Below are 6,224 nucleotides of genomic sequence, written 5' to 3' on the forward strand. Positions count from 1 at the left end.
ATGATAAAGAATTTATGATATAGTTTGAGCTCTCCATCATTAAACCATTATCTCCTTCCAACGATTTTATTTTCTTCTCTGATTCATAAAGCACTTCTGTTTTCCTTAGTTAATCAAATGAAATTATGGTGAGGCACGCAATGCGTCTGAATTTTTATCAGTTCTTTCACTTTGTCCTCAACACAAATCTGGGTCAGAGCAATCAATTTGCTATGCACTTAGTCAAAGACACGTTTCTTTTGGAAAACCTTACCAAAACTATGATTATTTGATTTGACGCTGACTTCAAAACATAAGGAAGTAGTTCCAAGCAGGACCTTCTCAGCTATTCCACATGTAAAGAAGGATTTCCTTCTTCAATAAGTTGTCTGTGCATTCCTAAATGCTCCACCTGCCTTAGCCTGAATCTAGTTGAATGCAGAAGGAGGAATAGCAGGTCACTTCGGCAGGATAAGACACTAAGCCCACATGATCAAAATTTCTACTGGCTATTAAACTTAAACTGATGTTGGAAAATATGTTCAAAGTTGTTGTATATGCCGGCGAGAAAATCCATGAACCACGAACGCATGGTTGTATTACCCTTTTCTATGCCTCAGTCGCCATGGATAAAATCAGCCTTGATTTTTGTTTTTAGGCTTACCCTGAACCCAGCGAATAAAGACTCCATTATTGGTTGTGGTTGACAGTTTTCCCAATAACGGCACACTTGTGTCATACAATAAAACCTTAGATACTACCACATTTCTTATTGTATTTCAGAGGATTATCCGGCTCCCCCATGGAAATTCCTTTAAAAAAATTTCACCTCTGATAGGATGCTAAGTCTTAAAGTCACTTTGGAGAATGGTTGTTGGGAAATTGCAAACACGACTACCAATATAACTTCAGCATCCATCCCCGAAACCAAATGGACAACAGAAAAAATTAATTCGTACCTTGGAAAATTTGTTTGCGCATGCTTTGTAGGTAAAAATACTCCATGGGACTTAAATCCTTAGCGTAGATTCAAGTTTTCTTTCAATCGATCTGTTAAAAATCAATCTGCCAATAAAATGTCCCTTGAGGTTGGTATACGGGTGTAATCCCATCACTTCACATTGACTTAGTTCCGGCTATGTGACCCTACACCTACTCGAAGGATGGGAACATCGGTGCATTCAGATCAAACGCTCGCCATAAGCAGTTCAAGACACCATTGAAAAAATAGAATTCTAATATACAGAACCAAGACAACAAATCATGAAAAAAAAGTTCTGTTTAATGAAGAAGATATGGATGGATTTTAGCATGAGGAAGGAGAGGTTTCACCCCGAAGTTATTTAGCAAATCTTCGACCCAAAGCTTGATTGGCCCATGCATCAGGAATTGTAAAAAAAAAAAATCAACGGAAAAGCCTACCTTTGATCGATCTTCTCCCGATAACTACAATGTCTCTGATACTTTCAATGTGGCTGATTCATGCCTCCCACTAGATCTTTGAGCCCCTTCCAAACCAATGAGAATGGACACCGGAGCTAGCTTTAATTGTTCAATTTTCTATATTTTCTCGGTTATTAACCAAACACTTATTTCCCCTATTTTGCTTCAGTATCGTTTTAGTTATTTCCTTTGTTTATTGCTCCTATAGTGTAGGCTGGTTTTTGTTTGTATAAATAGAGCAGTTGTAATAAAGAAGGGTAGGCTTTTTGGCATATGTATTTTCTTTTTTAGAGATCTTCCCTATTGGTTAGAAAATATTAGGAATGACCCCTTTCTTTATTAGATTTAAACTAAGGAATTTGACCTTAAAATAGGACACAATGGAAAGAAAAAGGATTAATGTAGCCGACCCCGTGGTGGGATAAAAAAGGCTTGATGTTTGTGTAGAGATCTTCCCCTGTATCCCTTGAGACGCCTAGCTTAGTTGGTGTTATTGTGTTTCTGTATCCTTTTTGATTTTTTTTACGATTCAGGTGGTGGTCTTCTCTTCCAGCGAACCATCCCAATTTTTGCCACACCTGAAGGCCGAAGTTTGTCGCAAGGTGGCAATCAATAATCAAGTGATATTCCCGCTAAGGTCTTCTCTTCTGGCAGATTTCAGGTAGTTGTGGCTTTATCCAATAGTTTGTTAAGATAACTAATAAAACTCAACTCTTCTTATAAAAAATCAACTAAGTCAAGTGAATATTCCTCTTGATAACTATTTAGTTTTTGAAACTTGGTCATCAAATTCATAATAATATGATTGAGTGTAAGATATATAACATGCAAAATAAAAATTGATGGATAAAGCATTCATGATATTATTATATATTTAGGCCAAAATAATTGCTAGTTTTCCCTATACCTATTGAATCTCTTAATCTAATTATATTTATCACTCTTTTTTTTTATGTCATCTTACGAAATCTGTTATAAATGTCAGGCCTCTCTATAGATGCCATCTTGCCACCAACTCATCTATTATGTCCAAAAGAGATGTATGGCACAACATTGTGTTTAACTTGGAGTTTTTATGAATTATTTGAAATAAATTAAAAAGAAGCATGATTATTTTAAAATAAAAGACTAAAAGTTTAATTTATAATCAAAAGAAAGTAAATACAAGTAAATAATTAAGAAAATACATCTATGTTTATTACATCTGACAACATCTCGATAACTTACAATAGTCTCTGATACTTCAATGTGGCTGATCTACATGCCTCACTAGTCTTAAGCCCTTCCACCCAAGAGAATGACATCGGAGCTTAGCTTTATTTGTTCAATTTTCTATATTTTCTCGGCCTATTAACCAACAGCTTATTTCCCCTATTTTGCTTCAGTATCGTTTAGCTATTTCCTTTGTTTTGCTCCTATAGTGAGGCTGGTTTTTTGTATAAATAGAGCAGTTTGTAATAAAGAAAGGTAGGCTTTTTTTGGCATTATGTATTTTCTTTGTTTAGAGATCTTCCTATTGGTTAGAAAATATTAGGAATACCCTGTTCTTTATAGATTCTAAACTAGATTTGACTTTAAAATAGGACACAATGGAGAAAAAGGATTAATGTAGCCGAACCCCACGTGGTGGGATAAGGCTTGATGTTTGTTGAGAGATCTTCTGTATCCTTGAGACGCCTAGCTTAGGTGGTGTATTGTGTTTCTGTTCCTAAATTTTTACCGATTCAGGTGGTGGTCTTCTCTTCCAGCGAAACCTATCCAAAGTTTGTCCCACACTTGAAGGCCGAATTCGTCGGTTCAAAAGTGAATTCAATAAGTCAAAGTGATATTTCTCGCTAAGGTCTTTTTTCTGGCATATTCAGGTTAGTTGTGGCTTATATCCATAGGTTGAAGATACTAAAAAACTCAAACTCCTTTCTATAAAATCAATAATCAAGGATAAATCCTCATTGATAACTATTAGTTTGAAACTTGGGATCATCAAATTTATAATAATATGATGAGTTGTAAGATATATAAACATGAAAAATAAAAAATATGATGGATAAAGCATTTCATGATATTATATATATTTAGCAAAATAATTGCTAAGTTTTCCCCTATATTACCTATATTGAATCTTTTAATCTAATTATATTTATCACTCTTTTTTTATTGTCATTCTACGAAATCTGTATAAATGTCAGCCTTCTCTATAGATGCCATCTTGCTGCCACTCAATCTATTATGTCCAAAAGAGGATGTATGGCCACAACATTGGTGTTTTAACTTGGAGTTTTATGAATTATTTTGATAAATTAAAAATAGCCATGATTATTTTAAAATAAAGACTTAAAAAAAAGAGTAATTAAAATCCAAAAAGAAAAAATACAAAGTAAAATAATTAAAAGAAAAAAATAACATCCGATGTTTATATTACATTCTGACCCAACATCCCTCCGATAACTACCCCAATGTCCCTCTGATACTTTCAATGTGGCTTGATCTCATGCCTCACTAAGATTCTTGAAGCCCTTCCAACCAAGAGAATGGACACCGGAGCTTAGCTTTATTTGTTCAATTATTTCTATATTTTTCTCGCTATTTAATCCAACAGCTTATTTCCCCCTATTTTGCTTCAGTATCGTTTAGCTTTTCCTTGTTTTGCTCCTATAGTGTAGGCTGTTTTTGTTTGTATAAATAGATCAGTTGTAATAAAGAAAGGTAGCTTTGGCATATGTATTTTCTTTGTTTAGAGATCTCCCTATTGGTTTTAGAAAATTAGGAATGGACCTTCTTTATTAGATTTAAACTAGAATTTGACTTTAAATAGGACACAATGGAGAAAAAAGGATTAATGTTAGCCGCCCACGTGCTGGGATAAAGGGCTTGATATTGTTGTGAGATCTCCCTTTGTACTGAGACGCAGCTTAGGTGGTGTTATGTGTTTCTGTTCTTGAATTTTTCGATTCAGGTTGGGTTTCTTCTCTCCAAGCGAAACCTATCCCAAAAGTTTGTCCACACCTGAAGGCCGAAAGTTCCGTCGTCAAAGGTGCAATCCAATTAAAGTCCAGTGAATAATTCCTCGCTAAAAGGTCTTCCCTCCTTTCGGCAGAATTCAGGTAGTTGTGGCTTTATTCCCATAGTTTGTTAAGAAACTAATAAAACTCAACTCTTCTATAAAATCAATAAGTCAAGTGATATTCCTCTTGATAACTATTAGTTTTGAACTTGGTCATCAAATTCATAATAATATGATGAGTGTAAGATATATAACATGCAAATAAAAAATATGATGGATAAAGCATTCATGATATTATTATATATTTAGCAAAATAATTGCTAAGTTTTCCCTTATACCTATTGAATCTCTTAATCTAATTATATTTATCACTCTTTTTTTTATGTCATCTACGAAATCTGTATAAATGTCAGCTTCTCTATATACGCCATCTTGCTGCCACTCATCTATTATGTCCAAAAGAGATGTATGGCACAACATTGGTGTTTAACTTGGAGTTTTAAGAATTCTTTTGAATAAATTAAAAATAAGCGTGAATATTTAAAAATAAAGACTAAAAAGTAATTTAAATAAAAAAGAAAGTAAAATACAAGTAAATAATTAAAAAAAATACATCGATGTTTATGTTACATCTGACCACTAGTCCTTTATCAAAGTAGCTAAGGCTGACTACCTCAACCTCATCACTTCTTGATCAAAGCCCTTAATAATGAAGACTTAGGCTTCATTTGGGACTGCTTTCTTATTGTTTCTTAAAATTTTAACTTTTAAACTAGAAAGTTGTTTTAAGAAGCAATAAAAAGATGTCCCAAACGAAACCTTAAATATGATAAACTCTTCTTAATAAATGATTATTATTCAATCTAAAGAAAAAATTTAAGATCACTAATCCTATCCAAAGGTTTAGCAATGTAAAAGGAAAAAGAAAATAACATGTATTTCAAAAAATTATTATGATAAAATATTGCTATTTAAAAATAAAATGAAAATTGAACCAAATTTATGTGCACTTTTAGATTGATCTACAAACTTTTATATTCTTACAAATGATCTAGTTTTGTACTATAAAATATTGAGAGAATGATTCAACCCTTACGAATAGAAGAAAAAATTTCCACCAAAGTGGTGCATCACCTCTAACCTCAAGTTCAAAATAATTTCTTAAAATTAATTCAAAACATTTAAAATAATTTCCTAATTCTATTTGAAAAGTTGACAAATTTCAGAGCAATTATTATAGCATCTACTGTTCCCGACAGCAGCCTATAAGGATAGGTTCGACAATTTCAGGTACGTGTACGTTTTTTTTTTTTTTTTTTGGGGAAAATTCGGGGCTTAGCCCATGTATTGATAAACCAAGAAGATTACAAACTCAAAAACCAAAACGTAACAAAAATTACAAGAATTTCTATACCCCCAAAGCCCAAAAAGGAAGTATGAAAAAAAAAACAGAATAAGAGGAGGAAAATAGGACTCAGAAAAATAAAGGACTACACCCAAAAATACCAAGCCTGGCAAGAAAACCAGGCTACCAATGCGTCCAGCAGCTCGGAAAAGGGCACTGGTTGCAACAGGAATGCAAGAAAACAGATCCAGGACCCTCACAGTGTCCCAAAAAGCAGCACCCCAAAGTTACAGAAATCAAATAATTGCACATCCAGGTTGCCCGAAGACCCTCCATGGATGAGCTGGATGTAGTCCATGGCTCATCATTGTCCAAACCTCCTCTAATTCCCCCAAAAAAACTACAATAGCAAAAAACCTGTAGCTTCCAAAAATTCCCAGTCATGAATGGACAAAT

Source organism: Dendrobium catenatum, unplaced genomic scaffold (assembly GCF_001605985.2).
Source record: "Dendrobium catenatum unplaced genomic scaffold, ASM160598v2 fragScaff_scaffold_1256, whole genome shotgun sequence".
Taxonomy (NCBI): Eukaryota; Viridiplantae; Streptophyta; class Magnoliopsida; order Asparagales; family Orchidaceae; genus Dendrobium; species Dendrobium catenatum.